We start from the raw sequence: 25731 nt of genomic DNA on the forward strand, positions 1-25731 counted from the left end.
TTTTAGATACACACGGGTTATGACTCATCAATTTTACTTCTACATATATACCCTAAAGAAATTTTTGCACATGTGCTCTTGGAGATATGGATAAGAATATTCACAGCAGTAGAGTTCACAATTACCAAAAACTACACCAATGTTCAGCTTCAAAAGAATCAATAAGTTGCAGTGATACAATGAAACATACAATGAAACACTTATAGTAATAAAATTTAGCAAACCTACATGCAATACATATGAAAAACTGAAAATAAAACATTGATTAAAAGAACAAAATAAAAATAATACATTCTGGCCAGGCACGGTGGCTCACGCCTATAATCCCAGCACTTCGGGAGGCCGAGGCGGGCAGATCAGGAGATCAAGAGATCGAGACCATCCTGGCTAACACGGTGAAACCCCATCTCTACTAAAAACACAAAAAATTAGCTGGGCATGGTGGCGGGCACCTGTAGTCACAGCTACTCGGGAGGCTAAGGCAGGAGAATGGCATGAACTGGGGAGGTGGAGCTGGCAGGGACCCGGATCGTACCACTGCACTCCAGCCTGGGCGACAGAGCGAAACTCTGTCTCAAAAAAACAAACAAACAAACAAAATAAAAATAATAATAATACATTCTAGATGAACCCACTATATAAAATTCTAAAACAGGCAAACTATTTTGTTTAGAGTTATATATTGCTGGTACACATATAAATAAAAGTAAGAAAAAGTTGTCATAAAATTGGTGGTTACCTCTAGAGGGTAGAGGGGAGTATAGTGAGTGGTAGAAACACATGACTCTATCTTCCCCTCAAAAAGTACATAGACCTCTGAGATTCTGACTCAGTACTACAATTTAATGGTTTTAACTCAAAAATGCATCAAACATTTAACATGTTGCAAAAAAAAAAAGTGCCGTGGCAATTTTTTTCTTCAACTTTTAAACTGCAGGGTACATGTGCAGGATGTGCAGGTTTATTACATAGGTAAACATGTGCCATGGTGGAGAGACACCATTTTATTTCAAGAGCTTAGGACTACTAAATTTTAACTGCCCTTTATTTCTGAGATTTAAAAAAAAAGGTAAAACATGGCAATAAATAATGAAATTTTCAACATATCAGAAGTATGGAAGGCCTGTAACAATAACATTTTTATAAAAATTCTTAAAAAGTTGAGAGAAAATTTACCTTACAGCCTTCCCCAAATGTCAGCCCAAAACAGAAAATTACGTCGGTATTTGTTCCATTTATTTTCATTTTGATCAGCTTCCTGGGCTCTTATGGGTAATTATCACACTGTACTGTGTTGTCGTTCACTTCTGTTTTGGAAGAATGAGATGTAAGATAAGTAGTCACAACACTTATTACCTGAGCTGATTAACAGAGTTATTCAAACAACAGCCTCTTGTTTGGAGTAGAATGAAGATAATAAATTCAACATTCTGGTATCATAACAAAGCATTTGCCTTCTCTCATTTTCTTAATCTGTATCCACACAGAAGCACATGTACATATGGCTTTTCTTCATTACTAAGCCAATATAGTCACTATAAAATGTAGCTAATCATCCCAGAAATTAATTCATTTCATTACTTTGCTGGAGGGTCAAATCAACCATATGTTTAGTCCTATAAGACCAAACATAAAAGAAGTGGAATCTCCAAGCACCTTGGTATTGGGAATTATTTGTGTGGGCTCTGGGAGGAAGTGCCTCAAATACAATTATGGAAGCCTATAGTTTGATAAGACTTTACACAGTGCATAAAAACTGACAATTACAACTCCCAATAGTTTTAGACTGATTTAATAAGATTTAATGACTCTACCAGTTGTGCATTCTAAAATAGAAATGGTAATGTGGCTCAGATGTTCTACTGAACAGACAAGGGACTAGTAGGCTCTGGGTTAAATACCTTATTCTGTGAACATTACTGCAGCGTTTGTATTGGCAATTTTTACCACCTTGTACATAAATGAATCATTCCTTCCAGAAGTCCATTCAGTACTTTACATTCCTCCTACTTCACAGTTTAAACCACTTCACTGCTTTCCAGTTCCTTTGGTGTTTCTTGTGTTGTGATTCTCAGAACAGCTCTCTCCCACTTGGTCACTCTCCTAAGCAGAAATTATCATATGGATCTAAACAGCTACTTACTTTTCTTAGGGCAGCAGTCAGAGCCTCAGCCCTGTTCCACATTGAAAACGTCCTATAATTTCCTTTCAAAGCAGGAAAATCCCCATCAAAAGAATCCACCATGAATTCCACCTGAAACCAAATAAGAGAGAATGTATCAGCAGAGATAAATTTCTGGTACCCTTAGGACTTCAAAAGAGGGTTGAAAAGGGCAATTAGACTCGTGAGTATTCCCAATTCTATAGTCCATCCTAGTCTGTGGTTTAACGAGTCCTTACTCTAGTTCTAAAAGCTTAACAATTTAATTAGCTTTCTTGGGTTAGACTGGGAACCTAGAAACTTATTATCATATTGTGGCTATGGCAAAATACATTCTGATTTTTAAACAAGAAATGTATTAATATAAACCATATTTGGAATGTCCCCATCGGTGTGTAAGTCAGGGACTGCTTGTATTTCATTTTTACTGTAGCTCTAAATTCTTTACGCACACAGTAAAGATATATTCCTCAGAATTGGTAGAATGAACCCTCAAGAAATTAGAAATACTGTAAAGGTGCACAGTAAATGAACGTATAAGCAACAACGCACACAGGGAGTGGGGGCAAAACATTAGCTCATGATCTGATTTAGAGAGTGGTAGAGCATATCAATTCCCTGTGAACAGCGGCATGAATAAAGCTGAAAGATTAACCTGCTAGACAGAATACATAAAGAGAAAGCAACAATAACATGCAACCTGGGGCCACAGCTCACCTTGCATCCGCCACTACAGCTTCAGAAATGCCACACTCTTTTATTTCTTTAATGTTCACTTGCAATACAATGTGTCTTTTCCTCAAAATGTGAGTTAGGTGATCCAGGGATAATTAGAAGTTTGGCCTGAGAGGAGCCAGATTGGCGTCCCAGCTCCCCTGTCTCTCTCCTCTCCCTGTATTTGCTACGAACCCTCTATAACAGTAGAACTAAGAGTTTCTTTATTCAAGCCCAAACACCAGGAATTCATTTCCTTTTTGTTTTATTTGGTTTGGTTTTTCTGGTGAGAGTAGGAAAAAAATGAACCTAATATAAAATAAACATGAAACTCTTAAAGATAATTATGACAGTAATATTAACCAACTACCAATTGAAGATCTAAAATCTACACACCTAAATATTTTCCTTTCTTCATTTATGTATTCCTTCATGTATTAAACATCTTTTAAGCATTTAATGTTTGTCTCAAACTCTTATCCTTAAGTCCATAGTAATTTTAAGAACCAAATTAAACACGCAACTATTTGAAAGAATCAAACTCTTACAAATTCGAGACAGTATTTCTTAAAAGAATACGACTACTGGGCCGGGCGCGGTGGCTCACGCCTATAATCCCAGCACTTTGGGAGGCTGAGTGGGCAGATCACGAGGTCAGGGGATTGAGACCGTGCTGGCTAACACAGTGAAATCCCGCCTCTACTAAAAATACAAAAAAATAGCCAGCCGTGGTGGTGGGCGCCTGTAATCCCAGCTACTCAGGAGGCTGAGGCAGGAGAATCGCTTTCACCTGGGAGGCGGACATTGCAGTGAGCCAAGATTGTGCCACTGCATTCCAGCCTGGGTGATGGTGCGAGACTCCGTCTCAAAAAAAAAAAAAAAAGAAAGCATACAACTACTAAGAGTCATTGGATTAAAAGGAATAGTAAACAGTCAACCAGAAAACAGGCAAGACAAACAGAGGTGGGGGTAGGGAAGGCGAGAGGAGAAAGACAGAGTGATGGGAAGAGGACCCATGCTGGGTGGGTCCTAGGTGCCAGGACAGTGACAGATGGGACCCGCCTACGCTCATATTTCACATGAGTAGGTTTGGGGAAAGATCTGCAATGGATATTAACATGCCCCTTCCAGCAGAGGGAAGGAAGCTCCCCCTGGATGTCTTCTTAAGCACAGACCATACCCCATATCTCTGCCCTTTTTTTTCTAAAGTAGAAACAGATTTCATATATTCATATGCAACCTGTGTTTCTGAAAATAAAGCAACTCAGTGAATACATAGGAAAGGCCCCTATTTCAACAACCACATTTAAAAAAATACCTATTGAACATTTTTCTGTGTCATATAGTATTCTAGGAGCCACATTCCAATATAAACGACAGGCCATAAACAAGAAAAGAAAGAAGCAGAACCATTTCAGATAGGAATTAGTGACACATGACTTGGTGGACAGAACAGTGGCACAAGAGCAGGGTTGGTGATTTATATTAGATGGTCAGGGGAGCCCTCACAGAAGACACCACACAAGCTGAGAGTTGAACGGCCAGAAGAAGCAAAACCAGCAAAGACCTAGGGAAGCATGTTCCTTAGCAGAACAAGAAGTCGCCAGTGCAGTATAAACTCCACCTGTCGGGTAAACAGAAATAAACACAAGGGCATGGAGCATGGTCACAAGAGGAGGAGAGAGGGCAGATGGACATCTGACCCATAGATTTTTGTTGTCAGTGGGCCTTAATCTAAACTGAAAGAATGCCATTTAAGGCCAGACACAGTGGCTCACACCTGTAATCCCAGCACTTTGGGAGCCCAAGGCAGGCGGATCACAAGGTCAGGAGTTCGAGACCAGCCTGGCCAACATAATGAAACCCCGTCTCTACTAAAAATACAAAAAAAGAAAAACAATTATCCAGGTATGGTGGCATGCGCCTGTAGTCCCAGCTACTCGGAGAGGCTGAGTGAGACAGGAGAATCGCTTGGACCCGGGAGGCAGGGGTTGCAGTGAGCTGAGATGGTGTCACTGCACTATAGCCTGGGTGACAGAGCGAGACTCCATGTCAACAACAACAACAACGAAGAATGCCATTTATACAGGGAAGGACAGGACAGGATACAATTTACATTTCTGAAGATCATTCTATCTGGGGTTTAAAGATGGAAGTGATGTGTTCAGCAAGAGAAGCGAAGCTTTAATCTAATTTACTTGGTGCCTGGATTCATGTAGGAAGGGGTGATGGCAGTCCAGAACTAGAGTGGTGATAGTGGATTTGGAGACTAGAGGAAAATGGGTGGATTCTGAGGTTATGTTGAGAGAACTTGCCAATAAAGTGAATTAATTGGGAGCAGATAGCAAGAAGGGTGGAGTGCACTGGCACGATCTCAGCTCAGTGCAACCTCCACCTCCCGGGTTCAAGTGATCCTCCCACTTTAGCCTCCTGAGTAGTTATGACTGCAAGCACATGCCACCACACCCAGCTAATTATTGTATTTTTAGTAGAGATGGTTTCACCATGTTGGCCAGGTTGGTCTCAAACTTCTGACCTCAAGTGATCCACCTGCCTCGGCCTCCCAAAGTGCTGAGATTATAGGCATGAGCCATCACGCCTGGCCTGAGTCCTAGGTTTTTGATTCTGCAGTTAAATGATGCACCAGGGTAAGGGAATGAAAATACCAGAGGGTTGTCAGTGTGTGGGCATATGAGAGAGAGAGAGAGAGAGAGAGGAAGAGAGAGAGAGGAGAGAGAGAGTGTGTGTGTGTGTGTGTGTTAGTGTGTGTGTGAATAAAAGGTCTTCTTTTGATCAGGTTAGGTCTAAGATATCAACAAACCATCCAAGGGATGTCAAATAGGCACTTGCTATCTAGAGAGAAAACAAAGGAGTAGGGGAATTAGCAACATGAATATCCAAAACATAAAACAACTGCAGAATTAGGAATATAGATTAAGAAGAATATAGAGTTTCCTAAAACTCAGTGCTATAGATTTCTAGGAAAATGTAAGAATCTAGAAAGGTAAACACAGCTCTCTAAGATTATTTGCTAGCAACGCCTTGCCCCAACTACCGCCACCAAAAAACTGTCAGTTCGAGCTGTAGTACTGGCCATCTCATGGGGCAAGAGAATACAGGTCAAATTCCAGACCTGCCCAAAGTGGAGATTCCAATGAACATTCAGTCACATATTAACTGGGGACTACCAAAACCAACTCTCAAAATATGAAAATAAACCAGGAAGTTATTGAAATCAGAGCTCTTATCATCTGCATGATCCAGATAACACCAAACTTTAATCTTGCATTAAAATCATCCACAAACAAACTTTAATCTGGCATTAAAATCATCCACAAACTGGTAGTGTCACTAAATGCCTGGTAGAGAGAAATGTGAATCTTCTTTGGAAGAATATACCCTCATCTTAGACCTCACATAATTCCTACAAAAAAAGTTTAAAATACAGTGACAAGCACACAGTCAAAGATAACCTAGTACACACACACACACACAAAAGACACTGAAATGAAGAGAGAACAGACAAGAGAAACAAACCTACAAAGACCTGATACTGAAGTTATTACATATGATTAAGAACTGCAACTATAATTACCACTTTAGAAAAAAACAAAATTAACACTTGAAATTATCAGCAGGGAGCAGGAAACTCTAAAAAAAAAAATGATATAAGTAATCTGAAAACAAAACAAAACAAAACCAGAACATCTATGATTAAAATATTAGAATTTTTTAAAAGTTCACGAAGTATGGTTTGCCAGCAGATTAGACATAGCTAATGAAAGCATTAATGAGTTGGAAAGTAGGTCAGAGAAACTATTGAAAATACAGTACACAGAGACAAAAATATGAGAAAGAAATGCAGAAAAAAAAGGCACAGAAAATAGAACAAGAAAGTCTAGCATTATTTTAATCTGCATGCCAAAAAGAGGAAAGAATGGGACAGAGGCAATGTTTAAAGAGATAATGTCTGAATTCTTTCAGAATTGAAAAAGAATTGTGACAGCTGTGTTGATCTTTTTCTCACTTCTTGAACTGGCTGCTTAGCTAGCTGGTATTCAAAATGTTTTATTTTCTAATAAATTCACTGAAAGCTATAAATTTCATTCTGATAACTGGTTTAACTGTAGTACAAACTTTTTAATATAATCTTTTTCTTAATTTTCTTCATCACCTCTCTTATAACTTATGCATTGTTTGAAATGTAATTTTTCTAAGTGTTTTTACAAATATTTGAGAGTTTTTTATGTATTTCTAATTATTTTCTAATTTTATTGCACTGTAGTCAGAGTACGCATATATGATATCAATTCTTTGGGATTTGTTGAAACATTTTAATGAATATATGGTACTTTTTTAAGTTTTATATACACTTGAAAAAAAGTGTATTCTTTGTCAGATGCAAAATTCTATATAAAACTATCAGATCAAAATTTTCAACTGTGTTTTTATAAATGTCTATTTTTTTTTTTAGATGTTTGAGCCATCGTTTTCTGAAGGAAATATGTTAAACTTCCTACTGTTATTGTGGCTTTGTCAATTTCATCTGTTATTCTTTCAGTACTTGGGTCAAAAGTTTGGAAATTGAATTTATTATGCATAGGATTATTACTGATATAACTTCTTGGGATTTTTAAAATTTGTTTTTAAATATATTCTTTTTTCTTTTTCCATTTTAATCTAATATTATTTTTGGTTATTAATCTTTATCACTTTATTTTCATATTTACCTGGCGTATATGTTTTAGTCCTTTGTCTTTCAACATTTTTGCATCCTTATGTTTTACATTTGTTTCTTGAAAATACAGACTAGATAAAATCTGAGTATATCTGTCATTTACTTCCTGTTTTAACCTTTCATATATTTTATAATTTTTAATACACTTGAACTTATTTCTGACACCTTGTTCTGTTTTTTATATATATTCTAACCACTTCTATTTCATTTTTTGCTAGCTTCCACTAGGTTGATTAAACTCCATATATTTTCTGTCTTTTCCACTATTTGTTTATAAATTATCTACTATATTTTTATTATTTGTGTATTTGCCCTTAAGGTTTTTTTACGTACATACTTACATTGTTATTGTACAAACGAGTATAACATTAATCAACAACATCTCTATTCTCTTCTTAGACAATTCAAAAAAATTAGTAATAACTTCCCTCCAAACTTTCTACACTCTCAAACCTCAATTCACATGATTAATATTATTTATTTCTGTACAGCCTATAAACTCATATACAAACAAAATATTTTTCACTTTTGACCTTATTACTATAATCTTATTTTATAAGTGGACATGCATTTAAATATACCACCATGTTCTACAGTGTTTCTATGCTCACAATTACTTCTGGCACCCCACTCCTTCTTTATGGATTCACATTTATTGCTTAAGTATATTATTTTGTATATTTCATCTATCTTGCTGTAATAATCTTTATTTTTATATATTTACTTACTAATTTGTAGGGACAGGGTCTCACTCTGTCACCCAGGCCGGAGTGCAGTACGGCAATCATCGCTCACTGCAGCCTTGAACTCCTGGGTCCAAGGGATCCTGTCACCTCAGCCTGCTGAGTAGCTGGGACTACAGGCACATGTCACCATACCCAGCTATTTTTTTTTTTTTTTTTTTAATGGAAAAGACAGAATCGCGCTATGTTGCCAGGCTGGTCTCGAATACTGGCCTTAAGCAGTCCTCCCACCTCAGCCTTCCAAAGCTCTGGAATTACAGGCATGAGCCACTATACCTCTCATTTAAATAATAACAAGTATTTGTACACTGCAAATGTTTTCATTTTGTCCACATTCTTAAATATTCATTTATCAGCAAGAATTTTAAATGAAAATATATCCTTGGAGTTTTAAAACTTGATTCCATTGTCTTATTTCTTCTTTCATTTACCGTGGAAGCCTATCAGATTGTTTGCTCTTTATCAGTACTCTGAATTTTCCCTGTTGTGTTTCAGGATTTTCTTTTGAGGTTTTACAGTTTCATGACAACATTTCTCCACACATTTATGGAACCTATTTACATTATTCAACCATTTCAATTTGAGAGTTTCTTCATTTCTGGAAAATTGTCAGTATTATAGTTTTAAACATTAACTCCAGTATTCCCTCCATAAACTTCTGGAACTCCAGCTAAAGGTAATTAGACCATCTCATTTTCTATTCTTTATATATTTTTTCTTTTCTATATTTCATCTCATTATGTCTTAGTGCTGATTCCTGAAAGGTTTACTCACTCAATCTATCTTCCATTTCACTGATTCTCCTTTCAGTTTTGCCTTTTCTATTTAATCAATCCCCCAAAAAATTTCAAATTACTATATTTTAGGCTATTTTTTACATTAGCTTGTTCCATTGTATAAGCTCATGTTCACTATTTCCTCTTTTATCTTTTTGGGCTGCTTTTAAACATACTTAGTAGGATTCATTTCTTCTCTTAGCTCTTGCTTCTTAGTTATGCATTCATCAGTGGGGAGGGGAATGTAGGCTGATTTTCTTGGAACTATCTCAACTATTGGGTCATCCTTCTCTATGACCTTGTTTCCATCATAGGTTCTCTTTGAGTTTCTTTCTCTGGGTCATCGAGACCTCTCTGGATACTGGTCTATTGATTGCCTTTGCTCAAACCCTACTGTGGACCCTGCCACTCAGTCTCTGGGGGAATGTAAAGCCGAGTCCAGCAACCTGATGTTTCACAGGTCTGAGGTCATAGATGACTCTGGTTACAGCTCTGAATAGGAGTAGTCAGTTTGCTCTTTGCTACGACTGAGGTTGAAGGACAGATAGTGTAGTCTCTTGTCAAGAACAAGCAGCAATTTCCCAGCTTCTGGGTTCATGTAGGAGCTCAATTTCTACTCCTTGCTCTGCATGACTCCTACAAACTTGCTTCCCAATCCCATACAGTGTCAAAAGCCGGCCATTGCCCTGGGGCCAGCTCAATTTATCCTCTGCTTCCATCTAGATGCTTGCACCTTTGAAAGCATTTTACATATTTCATTCAGAATATAAGAAGGTGATTGCAATATAAGAAGGTAATTTGTTACATTCAATCCACCAATTTGACTAGAAGTCAAGAGCTACTTTAAAACGAATATTCCATTTTGTTTTAAATCTTGAAACATCTCTGCATGTCTGAACTTCGTTGATCCTGGAATACAGACATATCTGTGTGTGGAATTAAGCAACCCTTTGTGCTCAGATGGCTGTCTGTTCCCATCTACTCGTATGGGGTCAAGGAGCCTCCTGGGGAAAGAGTTCAAAAGTGTTCAATAGCACCATTTAGGTCCTTAGATAGAAAGCTGAAGTGCAGCAATAGGTATGTCAAAAACTAAACTGTGGTGTGGATTTTAGGGACCCAGACTGGACCAGCAACTTTGTGGCAAATATAGCACTGAGAAGCAAAATGACGTATAAATTAAAAGGAACATAAATCCCTTGGGTCAAGCAACTGTAAAACAAAGCCCCTCTGTGAGGGTAGACATCTGAGGAGTAGATTCTATTTCCCCATAAGCAAAGGCAAGGTAATAGCAGAGATTATCCAGGCAGTAGAGAGAATGGAGTATCTAGATTGGCAAGTTCCATGTCACAGGCAACAACACCTACTAAGTCGCTGTGTGACTGGCATCTGGCATGCATTAGGCCCTCACTTGTTTGCTGCTGGCCAACTGAAAAGAGACCAACGGCATTAGGCTGAGTGGGGGCACCAGGGATGCAACTTGTGACAGAGACAGAGAGAAACAGTGAAAATGACCCCTGGGAGGTTGAGAGCAAGTGAAGTGGAACCAAGTGACAGTAGAGACAGCCACATGTTGACTTGAGAGCCCCTGGAGACATCCTGACTACATGAATCCCACTGTTGTGTGAAAGGGAACTTCTTAACAAGGCAAATTGAATTCTGGATGTCAAAGTGCCTCAATGGTACCAGAGACGAAGGGAGGCCTGTGTCACTTGTGTGATGGAAGTTTTTGGTAAAATAAAGAGTTTCCCGATTCTTAGAGGAAACCGTGACCAACAAAAGCTGAAACAATAACAACTCTATGGGAAGGTTTCAGAAAATTAGATACTTCCACATTATTCTACTTCATTGTCATAGTAACTGTGTGAGAAAGGCACTGTTAGCCTTTGTTTTTACAAATGAGGGAATAAAAACTTAAAGCTAAGTGACTGAACTAAGATCACAGATTTAGAAGGGGTCAGAATCTAAATTCATAGCTACCTTGTTCCAGAGAAAACATTCCTTTAACTATAGTTTGCTGCACCATTTCCCCCAGACCGTATCTATTAATATATGATACTCACACACACATTTTCCTGTTTATTGTGATTGGCTTTAGCTTCTGAAGTATCAGTGAGTTAGAAGTACGTACCAGCATACATTGTTTTGTTGCACGTGGCTTTATTGTGCTTTGCAGACACTGCATTCTTTCCAAATTGAAAGTTTGTGGCAATCCTTCATCAAGCAAGTCTACAGGAACCATTTTCCCTACACCATGTGTTCACTTTGTGGCTCTGTGTCACATTTTGGTAATTCTTGCAATATTTCAAGTTTTATTATTATTCTGTCTGTTGTGGTGATCTGTAATCAGTGATCTTTAATGTGACTATTGTAACCGTTTGGGCGGCACCATGAGCCACAGCCATATAAGATGACAAACTTAATTGATAAATGTGTGTGTTCTGATTTCTCCACCAACTTGCTGTTCCCCCACCTCTCTCTCAACGTGAACTTCTCTATTCCCTGAAGCACACAATATTGAAATTAGCTCAATTAATAACCCTACAATGGCATCTAAGTGTTCAGGAAGGAAAAATCGCACATCTCTCACTTTAAATCAAAAAGCTAGAAACAATTAAGCTTAGTAAGGAAGACATGCTGAATGTCCAGATAGGCCAAAAGCAAGGCTTCTGTGCCAAACAGCCAAGTTGTGAATGCAAAGAAAAAGTTATTGAAGAAAATTAAAAGTGCTACTTCAGTGAACACACGAATGTAAGAAATCAAAACAGCCTCATTGCTGATGGGGGAAAAGTTCTAGTCAGCCAGATAGAAGATCAAACCATCTACGACATTCCCTTAAGCCAAAGCCTATCCCATGCAAGGCCCTCACTCTCTTCAATTCTATGAAGCCTGGCAAAGGTGAGGAAGCCGCAGAAGATAAGTTGAAAGATAGCAAAGGTTGGCTTACAAGGTTTAAGGAAAGAAGCCATCTCCATAACATAAAAGTGCAAGGGGAAGCAGAGAGTGCTGATGTAGAAGCTGCAGTAAGTTATCCAGAAAATCCAGCAAAGATCATTGAAGAAGAAGCCTACACTCAACAACAGATTTTCAATGTACACAAAATAGCCTTCTCTTGGAAGAAGATACCATGTAGGACTTTCATAGCTGGAGAGGAGAAGTCAATGTCTGGCTTCAAAGCTTCAAAGGACATTCTGGCTCTCTTGTTAGGAGCTAGTGCTGCTGGTGACTTTAAATTGAAGGCAATGATCATTTGCCATTCCTAAGGCCCTTTAGAATTATGCTAAATATACTCTGCCTATGCTATATAAATGGAACCACAAGCCTGGATAACAACACATCTGTGTGTGACATGATTTACTGAATATTTTAAGCCCACTGTTGAGACCCATTGCTAGATGAAAGATTCTTTCAATATATTACTGCTCATTGACAATGTACCTGGTCATCCAAGAGCTCTAATAAATGTATACAGGAAAGTAATGTTGTTTTCATGCCTGCTAACACAACATCCATTCTGCAGCCCACGGATCAAGAAGTAATTTTGACTTTTAAGTCTTCTTATTTCAGGAATAAGTGTCAGGTTACAGCTGCCATAGATTGTGATTCCTCTGATGGAAGTGGGCAATGTAAATTGAAAACCTTATGGAAAGGATTCTCCATTCTAGATCTTGTTAAGAACATTCCTGATTCATGGGAGGAGATCAAAATATCAAGATTAACAGGAGTTTGGAAGAAGTTGATTGCAAACTTCATGGAGGACTTTAAGGGGTTTAAAACTTCACTGGAGGAAACCACTGCAGATACAGTGCAAATAAGCAAGAGGAGTAGAATTAGAAGTAGAGCCCGAAGATGGGACTGAATTGCTGCAGTCTCATGATCAAACTTGAACAGATGAGGAGTTACTTCTTGTGGATGAGCAAATAAAGTGATTTCTTGATGAAATCTACTCCTAGTAAAGATGCTGTGAACATTGTTTGAATGACAACAAAGGATTTAGAATATTACATAAACTTAGTTGATAAAGCAGTAGCAGGGTTTGAGAGGACTGACTCTAATTTTCAATAAATTCTACTGTGGAAAGAATGCTATAAAGCAGTATCACACGCTACAGAAAAATCTCTTGTGAAAGGAAGAGTCAATCAATGTGGCAAACTTCATTATTGTCTTATTTTTAGAAGTTGTCACAGCCACCCCAACCTTCAGCAACCAACACCCTGATGAGTCAACAGCCATCCACTTGGAGACAAGACTCTCCAACAGCAAAAAGATAATCATTAGGACTTTTAGAAATAAAGTCTTTTTAATTAGATTGTGTACATTGTTTTACACATATTGCTATTGCATACTTACTAGACTACAGTATAGTATAGTCTGTTAAACATAACTTTTATATGCAGTGGGAAACCAAAAAATTTGTGACTCACTCTATTGCAGTATTCACTTATTGCAGTCCCCTGGAGCCAAGCCTGCAATATCAGTGTGGTATGTCTGTATTAACATTTTACAATCACTTTCATCCTATATTTTTATGATGTGAATAGAAATATGCAATGAAGTTGGCATTTTCTATGTAGCAAGTTTTAATTTAGGGGATATGGCATGCTGTAGCCCTCATTATACTATAAGGTAATTAGTTTCTTTGCCTTTTATTTCTCGTCCTTTCTCTAAGACCTACCTCCCATGAGTTCTTTGAGGGTGAGGACTGTGTGCCTCGTTCCCTTTTTGTCTCTAGCACCTTGAAGCTGCCTCCCACAGAGTGTGAACCCAAAATACGTTATGAATCAATGAATGATCAGGACGATGATTTGTATAATGCAATAATTACTAAAGGGAATTTTTAGAGCATCTGATTTATATCCTAGTTATAAATTAAATGCTGGGAGTTATGGTATTCGTTTGCTTATGGCAAGATTTTTCAAATGCTTTCATAGTTAATGCATTTTGTATATATGTGTCTGATGATGAAGGTAATGACCCTTTTATCACTTTATCTTTGAAAGACAGTTTTTGATCTGAAAGGAGCTTTTTCTGTAAGCTGGTCAATTTAGTCCTTTCACCAGCGATAAAATTTTGACGTAGAAAATTTCAGAGGGTTTAAATGACCTGCTGAGTCGTACCAGGAGAGGTAAGAAGAGAGTTAGGGTGAGAGTCTCACAGTTCCCAGCGTGGAGATCATTTTACTCTCACAGACTGTCTCTCAATCCTGAACCCCCTAGTATTAGCCATTCCCAAAAGAAAACCCATCTGTCTCTTCCACAAAGTGAAACATTTGTTAGATTCAATTAAATATCCCAGGCACCGACACAGCAGGAAAACCAAGTTCTGTCAGCAGGGATTTATCTTGCTTTTAAATTGCTAAAAGAAAGTCAGAACCATTTGCACACGTGAACACACACACAGTCACACACAGCAGGCCAATATTTAGCTGCTGAAGTTTTGTGATTGTGGAAATGTTCTAGCAGCAGAAGCCTCACTTTTGAGCAACAAAAGATTTTTTTCCCTGCACATTCCTGGATATAGTGACAAGAGGGCCGAGCATGATGTATTAGTCCAGTCTCATATTGCTATAAATATACTACCCGAGACTGGGTAATTTATAAAGGAAAGAGGTTTAATTGACTCACAGTTCTGCATGGCTGGGGAGGGAGGCCTCAGGAAACTTACAGTCATGGCAGAATGGGAAGCAGGCACATCTTACGTGGTGGCAGGTAAGAGAGAGCATGTGAGAGTGCAGAAAAAACTACCGTTTATCATTTATAAAACCATCAGATCTCTTGAGAATTCACTCACTATCACAAGAACAGCATGGGGGAAACCACTCCCATAATCCACTTACTTCTCACCAGGTCTCTCCCTCAACACCTGAGGATTACAATTCAAGATGTGACTTGGGTGGGGACACAAAGCCTAACCATATCACATGGGGACCATCAATCTATGTGCCAGTCCCCTGGACAGCTCAAATTCTGGTGACAGAGTCCTCCCAGCAGAAGCAGCACACAGACCTGCTCACCACTCTGCACATGTAGCTGGACATAGGCAGCCACCACAGGCTCCTTTCCAATCCCACACCTGCCCCTTTGGCCTGTGGCTTACAGTCCCTGCACAAGAAGATAGGAACTTGGTGCACTAGCTACTCCAGACTGCCTCGTTCCAGCCTAGGGTGCAGGGTCAGAACTGGGTAAGACAAAGTCTATAACCAAACTGATCTTTACAGAGAATTGGCCTCTGCAGAATACAGAAACAGGCATAAGTCAGTTCCTGCTGGATGACAGCCAGAGAAAGAACCACTATCAGAGGCTCATCACAAGTTAATCTACTTCTTGATCAATCCGTAACTTCTTCCTTTGTACAGTTTCATTATTATGTCACTTTTCATGAAATATTTTAAATAAAATCTTAGCAAGTTTGCATTAAACTTGAATAATAGCAAGATATATTTCCATTAAATCTCATTTGATTGATATTCACAGCTGCAACTCACTAACTCATTTAGTGTGTGTTATTAGGAATGTAGAACCAATAATATCTGGTTTGCCCAAGTTTCATAACATTAAAACCAGAGATCAATCATTTTGCTTCCGTGGGGTCAAGATCTAGGCTAAGAACAGTTTCTACAGTGGAAAGTACACTAATCAGGAAAATAGGCCAATTTTCCTTCCTGCCACCCAAGCATACTCAAATAGAATAAAGTTTCACTTAAGGATTGGAATATAACTTCAATAGAAATAACTTTGCTTCTCAGGCAGGTTCAGGTAAGTAATGTACATCCTCTGCATCAAGGCTAGTAAAATGGTGTGAAAGAGGCCAGCAGGTGGTGGGGAAGTTGCCTGGGTGGACTCTGTAGGAAGAGAAGCCACAGAGACTGGATATATATACGCTTCTGAGACGAACCTAAATCTCTCCAGTGAGGAGAAAAGAACAAAGCCTCTACCTTTATGAAAGCTGCAACAAAGACAAAAAGGTCAGAGAAGTGCTTTGTGGATTTCCAAACCAAGGTCAGGAGCAATTCAAACTGTGATCCAGATAGCTGAATAACTAATAGTAGTGATGTTTATCAATACCCTCTAACTCACTGACATTTACAAGAAATGAACATGCAGAGAGGCAGCGTGCTCTGAGAAAAGTTTATTGAGGTGTATGCTAATGGAGCATCTAATCACATCATCTGTCCATCAACAAGCGCCCCATTAGCTCCCGCACAAAGAGGTGGGAAGAAAGAGAAGCCAGGAGAGCTGAGGCCAGGCTGATAAAAGGATGCCATGAGAACAGAAGGGATGTTCATGAAATACGGCAGCACCTCAATAGACATAGAAATTGAGTTCCATGAATAGAGCAGATGCACTATTAGCACTCACGAGGCAGAACGCTCATAAGAATAGAGGGGAATAAGAAAGTAAGATGAGGAAAATATGTGTTTGCATATACAGATACATTCGAGATCACATTTTTGCAAAAACAGATGTTAATTTTAAAATTGCACCTGCACTTGAATGCACATATCAGTGTGTATTGGTAAATAGACACAAGTCCTTGGAGAAAAGAGAGAAGGATGCAAACCAGACAGCTAACACGGGTTCCCAGGGAATGGTGGAGGAGAGGGAAGGGATGCATGCACACACACACACGCATGCACACACTCTGGCATAGTGCACAAACATGCACACGCATGCACACATGTGTACATGCACACTCACATTCACACATTTATACCACTCGAAATAAAATTGCTTGCACGGTGTGAATTATAGATGTGCATGTATATGCATAAAGCAAAGCATGGAGAAATAATAACTAATAATTGCTAATGACAGTTATCTTAGGGGTGGAATATCAGATGATTTCACTTACTTTCAAATACATTTTCAACACTGAATATTTTATAGTGCACAAGTGATATATGAATAACCACATATTATTTGTATAATTAGGAAAAAACAAGTGTTTTCATTGTGAGAAAGTCTTTCCCTGCATTGCCATGATTTCACAGCACTAAGGAGGCAGCTGCCAAATGTAACCTGGAGCTGCGTTACTCTTTTTTACCAACTACCCCCACAGTCTCACAACATGAATTACTTCTGTCTGTCTCACTCCCCAAAGAAATCACCAATCTTATCAGTATCAAAGTTCACCTACAATCATGAAATTCGTTTTATTTTAAAGCAAAAGTTCAGAATCAACCTGAGTAAATATAATTGCACATGATAGTGTTTCTCACTCAGCGTAATAATCAGGGTCATTTCAAAAGGTTTCTCTTCCCCTCCCTTTCCCCCTCCCTCCTCACCCTCACTTCCACTCTCACCTTCCTTTTAATTTCCTTCCTGGCATTGTGAACCCTGGGAGTACTATTCCGACCAACAGAAATATCTTAGACTCCCAGCTCTGGTTTTTAATGCAGTCTTCATCTTCATGGCGTTTCTGACTTTTCCAGCAATTCTCTGTGTTCTCCTATTCAGCTCCTTTGCTGGGCTTCATCTGTGCATCTGCGCCTTGAGGACTGTTGCAGGCCAAATTGTGTCCCCTCAAAGTTCTTATACTGAAGCCCTCACTCCTAGCACCTCAGAGTGGGACTGTATTTGGAAATAGGATTTTTGAAAGGTGATTTAGTTAAATATGAGGCAGTTAGAGTAGGCCCTAATCTAATCTGACTGATGTCCTTATAAGAAGAGGAAATGTGGGCACACAGAGAGACAACAGGGATGCACTGACAGATGAAAGACCACATGACGACACAGCAAGAAAGTGGTGGCCATTGGCAAGCCGAGAGAGGCCACAGGAACCACTAAACCTGCTGACTCCTTAATGTCAGACTTTCAGCCTCCAGAACTGTGAGAAAGAGTTTCCATTGTTTACGCCTCGCAGCCGGTGGGATTTTATTATTGCAGCCTGAGCTGCAACCTAGGAGTGATCCTTGATTCTCTTCCCCGCTCCACCCCACAGCAGGTCACAGCGAATTTTATCAGCTCCACCTCCTAGGTAGATCCTAAACCATATCTCTCGTCAAAACCCCACAGCGATCACCTTAATCCAAGCCACCGACCCCTATCTCCTACTCCACAGCAATGCCTGCCAGCCCATCTCCCTGTTCCCAGCCCTGACCTCTACAGCTAATCAGAGAGAGGCTTTCAATCATAAATCAGGCACAATGCTCCAGTGGCCTCTAATTTCACTTAGGATAAACTCTCACCTCCTTCAGGTGTCCTGGGGGCCTATGTGCTCTGGTCCTACTGTCTCCCCCACCGCCACACTCAGCCACATCAGCCATTTCCCTTGGTCAAGAACCCTAAGTTATTCCTGCTTCAGGGCTTTGGACTGTCTGTGCCCTCTGCCTGGAGCCCTTGTCCCCACTCTGCCATGGATGGCTCCTTTCTCTTTACTGGGTCTCAGGGAGGCTTCCCCGACCTCCAGTCTGAAGGGGCTCCCTGTTCTACCCATTACCTTCTACTCTATTGCCTTATTTTATTTTCTTCAAGCACTGCATTCTGCATAAATGGTGTTATTTTTTGGTTTGTATATTTGTTTATATTGTTGCCTTCTGCCACTAGAATGCAACCTCTGTGAGGGCTCCATCCTGTCGACTGTATGGGGCGTCCTAGCTCCAGCAGGTGCTGGCATTTCATACGTGTTGTTCAGCAGATGCATTCGTGAGCCTGCAAAGCACCTGTAACCCTACTCCTAACCTAGGAGGTGTGCAGCGATTGTTCAGAGCTAACCGATGAATAAATCCATGTTTTGAATATATGAAAAAAATATATGCCTTTAGTGCAGATGAATAGGAGTATACTAACTGAATGTTTCCTTAAAGAGATAATTTATCTTTTATTCCCACTCTTGCTTAATCTAAATTTTAAATTACTGATCAGATGCAATCAGTTTGGATTTATGCTCATGAGCATGATTACAAGGTTTTGGTTTTTTTAAAAGACATTGTCAAAAATATTTCTAGGTCTCCTCCTTTAAGGAACTTTAGGTCTTATACAAAAAGTTTCTCAAAAATGTAGGGCTAGGAATCATGTTTATAAAATTATTTTGTTGGTTAATAACACATTTTTATACTAATCAAAAATATAAAATACAAAATGTAAATACAACATGATCACTACTAAAACTCTTACAACAGTAGTAGACACCAAGACAATCCAGGTGATGATATGCTTAGACGAAAATAAATGTAACTTCCAGGTCTCTTGCTGCGAGGGGCAATACAGCTTGCTTAATGAGATGTCAGTGAAGCTTCTGGGAAGGGGATAATTTTCCCAATGAAAACATACCAAATCATCTGGTTCATCATAAAGTTTCTCTGTGTGCTTGGAGGTGGTACCACCTTTGGATAAGGATTTTGCATAAAGCCACCTTTGCATAAGGCTTTTTGAACTTTTTGAACTCAAAGTTCAAAAAGCCTTATGCAAAGAACAGAGCAGAAAAATAACACTGTTTCTGGGCTGGGCACGGTGGCTCACACCTGTAATCCCAGCACTTTGGAAGACCGAGGTGGGCGGATCACCAGGTCAGGAGATCAAGACTATCTTGGCTAACATGGTGAAACTCTATCTCTACTAAAAATACAAAAAGTACAAAAAAATACAAAAGAATTAGCCAGGCCTAGTGGCTAACTCCGTCTCAAAAAGACAAAACAAAGCAAAACAAAAAACTGTTTCCTTGGTGGCAATTGCATATAGCTACTCCATCCTGGGGTTCCAGGCTCTAGATATATAAGGGAAAAAATAGCTCCCCATTTGGCTAAGCATCTGTAACAATGATTCGTTTATGTGCAACTGAAAACAACCCTAAACTGATATAAAACAATGTCCACAGAAATGATAAGGTTCATTTATTTAGCCCACAAATATTTGTTCAGTGTCTGCTTTGTGTCAGACACTATGCCAGAAGCTCTGTAAACACAGAACAAGACACATGGCTCCCACATCCTGGAACTCACATTAAGAGTAGGAGGACCAGGTCATTTACCCATGAATTCAAAAAGGTCAATTCTTGGTACATTCATTTCTGTATATTTCTTTCTTTCCAATAGTTTCTACTTGCTTCATGAGTCAGGGGCATTGCATTATAGCAGGAATGCAAAGGATAAGAAACGGTTAATATCCTGATTTTAAACTTCCAAATATGGATCTTGATCATAGGGTAAAGGGTGGGAGGATCCAAATGATAAAAAATGATTTAAAAAAAAAATGAGGAGATACTGTGAGCCATAAAAAATAATGTAAACAGAGTGGAGAAAGAGGCAAGAGCTTCCCTCTCCCAGGGAAACAAGAGGAGCGCTGTATAGGGTAGGTGGTGAGAGAGAAGGTTGTGGGAACAATGTGGGCAGATGTTAGGGGCTGAAACAAGCAGACAGATCCTGGGGGAAGGAGGGAGAGGGGAAGGAACCAGCGCTGAGAGATGACATGACCTCCAGTTCCAGGGAGGAAAAGGAAATCAAGCTGAGGCATGCTGACCGCCCCCTATTTGGGGAAGCTCATCAATCAAAGGCAGACTCAGGCATTCTTCTCATCCCTGCAGGAGGAAGGCTTGCTAACAACAGCTGCCTGCACTTCCCCTGTGGATCATCCAGCAACACACACATAAGCTTCCTGCAAAGGCTGTCCACTGAGCCAGCCCAGGGGCATCATTCACACACACTGTGTCGGGCATGGTGTCTCCTGTAAGTGTGCAACACGGTGCCCCTGTTCATGAGGATAGCCCCTTCGTGATAGGCAAGAACAAAAAGTACCCCTCATTAAAACAAAAACAAAAAACAGTCTAGGGCCTGGATTAGCAAAGAGGCAGACAGGTGTAGAAAAAGAAGGCCGTAAATATTGCAATGAGGGAGAGGCTGACTTAAAGCAGTGTGTAATTCCATGTCTTCTGGCATAAACTTTCAACAACAACTCTGAGGTGACAGAGGTCATCAGCCCTCTGGCCTCTATTCCACTCTCCCTTCCATGGACATGCAACTTGTTTTTTTCAACTACCCACTTCAGCTAACCTTCTAAGACCCCATATTCCACCATGCACTCCAGCAACCTAGCAAGAAATTAGAGAATCTTTTTTAAAAAGTACTGGGATCCTGATGATAGCAAGGCCAGGCCCAGCACTGGCACATCGCAGACGGTGCAAACTGGAACAGTGGTTTGAGAGATTCATACGCCACAGGAAAAATTTCCAGGACTTCACTAAGAGCACTTGATCATCAAACCCTAGGAGATTCTTCCCCCGACCCTTCTTAAGGGAAAGGCTTTCTCGGGGAAGGGTGCCTGCTCTACTTTGTCCAAAGGAAGAGTCACAGGCAGTGAGCCAGCCGTGGTCTGCGGATCCTTCCAGGCTCTCCTTCCTTCCCCTTTGTGTGTTTCTCCATCACTGAACTTCTCAGAACCTTAGTGTCCATCTTAGCTTATGCCTGTTATCTCGACACATGGATTTTTGGTTTTGAACCACTTGCCTCAACTGAGACCTTGCTGTATGTACCTTCAGCACCCTCCTTTAGAATTCTCACCCTGATTCCATACATCAACATGGTGAAGCAGCCCACCTTGTACTCCAGGATATTACAAAGAAGGCCTCGTGTTCATCTGAACAAACCCTATTTGGGGAGGGACATTGATATCACTTATATAATAAGAACAATACAATTATCTCCCCTAACCTATTTCTCCCAAACTAATTTTACATTGATTTGGGTTATCATTTGATTTGCAGCTGTCTTTGCCCTAGGTCTGTTGGCTCCACGAAGAGTGCAACTTTTTGCCCACTAGCATATCCCTAGTATCTAATATGTAGCATAGCCTCAATTGAATATTGATCCTCAAATTCACTTCCGTCTTGTTTTACATGCCAACAAAACACTGATTATTTCTAACAGGCTCATCCAGAATGACAACTCATATTATGTTCAAGTAATTAGGTAATATTAGTAGTATGCAATGTTTAGTTTGTGTAGTTTTCTTAGAAAGATGATTGAAGTCCTCTAAAATAGCCCACACATAGCTTTCTTTTCTCTGGACATAATGATAAAAAAAAAAAAAAAAAAAAAAAAAAAAAAAAAAAAAAAAAGAAGGCTAAAATTCTGTATCTTTTCATTGCAGGGCATTCTCAGGGCTAACCCGCAGCCCAGACATCCCATTATCACCTTACAATTTTAACCTATACAAGAGGGCTCTGGATCCCATAACAAGGAAGCTCTTTCTAAGCCAGGTTTTCTCAATCACATCCCTGTTGACATTTTGGACTAAACAGTTATTTGTGGTAGGGACTTTCCTGTGTTGTAGGATGTTTAGTGGCACCCCTGGACTCTCTCCACTAGATGTCAGTGGTAGCCCTTCTCCCAGTTGTGACAATCAAAAAATGTTTCCGGATGTTGTCAGATGTTCCCTGAGTGGGGCAGGGGGCAAAGCTGAGAACCACTGCTCTGACCCAGGAAGACTGGTGGGATCCCATGGCTAGCACACGCTGGGTGGTCAACAAGGCCTTTACTTGGAAGGACTTCTAGGAGAGCAGCTGGCTTTCAGTTTTCACCATCATCATCATCATTCACGTTGGTGACACTGTCCCCAGAGATCCTTCCATAACAAGGGATCTCATCTTCCCATTCACCTGCTTGGGAAGATTGTGCTGCTTCTTGTCACACTCACAAGAAAGTACCTTCCCAACTCAGGGTTTCATTATTTCAAATCATATACTTTGGGGAGAAGAAAGACGTTATTCTATCTGAGAGACATTTTTGCATACAAGGAAAATTACCTAGGGCATTGTTTTCTCAAGTGAAGGTGAGTAGTTGAAAGGAAGAGAAGGGATAAGACCAATGATTTAGAGAGAGTGGATGTCTTCTCCTGTTTAGCAGTAAAGAGTATAGATTCATCTCTTCCACAGATACTAGTTCAAAGAACCATCAATTTAGTGGACTATATATACTATAATATAGGTATAATATATGTAACATGATATATGTTATGTAACACGTATTCTAGTATATATGACAATAAAGTTTCATTATTTCAGCAACTTATAGAAGAATGTTTATCATAGTGCATTCTAGCAGCACTTCTATTATTGCCTTTTGAATTAGACAAAGTAAATGAAAATTATTTATGCAAAATTTTTAAAGTCTAAAAATTAAATAAGTTTGGGAAATCAAATCAAAACCAAACTTTCATATCCATATGTATTTCTCTCAAGAATTTCTAAACCTTTAAGTTAGGGCAGTTTTAGAACTGCTGATTAAGTCACTTGTGGAGGCCATTGTTTCATAGATGAGGGTTTTTATTTGTTTGTTTTTGCTTTTTATTTGTGGGGGAGCAGTCCATGGGTGTTTTGAAAGGACAGTAATTTATTTTGAATGTGAAACAACTTATGAATGTGCTATGAAAATGGCTATAAGTAGAGGAAGATATATACATACATAAAATTAAAATAAGTAGTTATCAATCTTAGTTTGGCCAATAATTCAGGTCGGATGATGGTAGGGTTGTTTTGCTCAATCTACAGTACAAAAGAAAGACTATGAGAAAAGCTACTATGTTTCAAGCACTGTGCTTGTTTTTGTTTGTCTGTTTGTTCTGTTCTTTTTTTTTTTTTAAGGCTGTCAAGTATTGAGTCTTCACAATTCTAAGAGACAGAAGGCACAATTTTCAAATTGCCCATTTTACAGATGAGAAAGTCAAGACCCTGCAACATTGACTCCCTAGCTATGGAGATAACATAAGCCAAATAGTTCAGCTCCAGAGTTCCCGGCCCAGCTGTGATATTAAACCACCTTCCAAGGCTCTCTGAGACACTGGCTTAGTGCGTGTTTATCAGTAAGTGAGGATTTGTGACGTTAATGACAGGCAGAGTGAGTAAGACTAGCACCATATTATTCACTCTTCCTCCTGCCGCCATTTGTCCATTGTCAATATAACAGTATTTGGAGAAAACCAATCTCGGATAATGGAACATACAAACAACCTTTCCTCTAAATTGATAGTTTCTAGAGCCAGTAGCTGTGAAAGAGATGAATCTATACTTTCACTGTCATCCAGGAGAAAACACACTCTCTCTAAATCCTTGGTCTTGTGTACTTACTTCCCTTTCTTCAAGAGTTCACCTTCACTTGAGAAAACCATGCCTTGGGCAATTTGCCTTTTTGCAAATAGTCATCTTTCTGCAAGATTAACTTCTTTATTCCCCCAAAAGTATATGATTATAATGACCCAAAATGACCTTTGCTTTTTAGAATAGGCTTTTCTTTTCTTTTTTTTTCTCCAAAAACAGATATACCTTAAAAAGATTAATGCTGGCTTCTGCACTCTCTTTCTGTGGAAGATAAAAAAAAAATCTGTCCATTCTCTAAATATTTTCAGGGTACAGTCTAAATTCCCTTTAAAGGAGAAATTCAAATTCCCTTATTACCATAGGAGAGATTTTATTTTAAGTCGATACTGGGATATTTACCTCGAACAACAACAACAATAATCCAATTCCTCTGAACTTAGGGATTAAGGTTTCCTATCACATTTGCAACAATGAACAAATCCTAGGAAATATGATTCCAAAATGAGCTACAATCTAAAATGTAATAATTATTTTTAAGTAGTATCTCACCCATCATTTATCTCCTCTAAAAGGAAAACTGGTTTTAAAAAGATGCAACATTGCCACCTAGTGCTCTGCATAGAAATTATGAAATCATTACTAGAAAGATGGCAGTAGAATTAATTTTACCTTTAATCCTACCCTAACCAGAGTACAATGAATACATCTGTGCATAAACAGGAAAAATTTCACCACACAGCAAGTTCATCCCACAGTGCCTATAGCATAAAGGTGTAGGTAGGATTTAATAAACCAATAAATTTAAGTCATTCCATACTGTGTATTGAATGTTTACAGACATGTCTGCAAATTTTAAAATGTACTTATTCTCTCCCTACTTGAATTTCTACTTATATTCCCTCAACGAATACTCCATCCTGCCTATGACCACCAGGTAGAATGTAAAATTATGCAATTGAGAATTACAAGAATCTTTAAAGAGCATCTCATCCAGTTTATGCTTTTTATAGAGGAGGCCGCCAAGCCCCAGAGATGAAGTAGCAGCCGAATCCACACCTCCAGGGAATGGTAGAATTGGGACCCAAAGCCTGTCTCAAGAGTGTCCATTTAATGAACTTTCATGTGCTCCCCTACATCCCATTTTTATTATGGCTTACCAATGTCTTGTGGAGTCAACTATAAATTCCATCACCTGGCTTCCAACACCCATATCCTCAACCTTCATACTTCATAGATTCAAAAAACTGCAGGAGACAAACAGGGGCACATGTGGCAGAATCCATGGGTACAAGACATTAGGAAGTGACAGGCACTCTAACTGACGTGACCTACCTAAAGCATTTGTCACAGTGTTTGCCATTTACTTTTAACTACTTCAGAACAGTTAGTATAATCTTAGGTGTGTACACTCAAGCTAACTAGGTGCTGAAGATAAAAATGTGCAGGTCCAGGGCAACCCACTGGTTTCCTGATTGGTAGCACAGTGGATTCTACAAGAACTCCTGTTATTCACATCACAGCTGACACTTGCATCTTTTTTTTTTTTTTTTTTTTTTTTGAGACAGAGTCTTGCTT

The 25731-nt window shown here is 39.2% G+C and overlaps 1 long non-coding RNA gene across 1 annotated transcript in view; it reads right to left on the minus strand.

Annotated features, from left to right (window-relative positions):
• Window positions 1-1186: 1186 nt before the first annotated feature.
• The window catches only part of LOC115894361, a 97709-nt gene continuing 73164 nt past the window's right edge, over window positions 1187-25731 (minus strand). The window contains exons 2-3 of the long non-coding RNA XR_004054484.1: window positions 2144-2254; window positions 1187-1307 (exon numbers count right to left, since the gene is read on the minus strand). This is a non-coding gene — a long non-coding RNA (uncharacterized LOC115894361). The remainder of the gene's footprint in view (window positions 1308-2143; window positions 2255-25731) is intronic.

Source organism: Rhinopithecus roxellana, chromosome 17 (genome assembly GCF_007565055.1).
Source record: "Rhinopithecus roxellana isolate Shanxi Qingling chromosome 17, ASM756505v1, whole genome shotgun sequence".
Lineage (NCBI taxonomy): Eukaryota > Metazoa > Chordata > Mammalia > Primates > Cercopithecidae > Rhinopithecus > Rhinopithecus roxellana.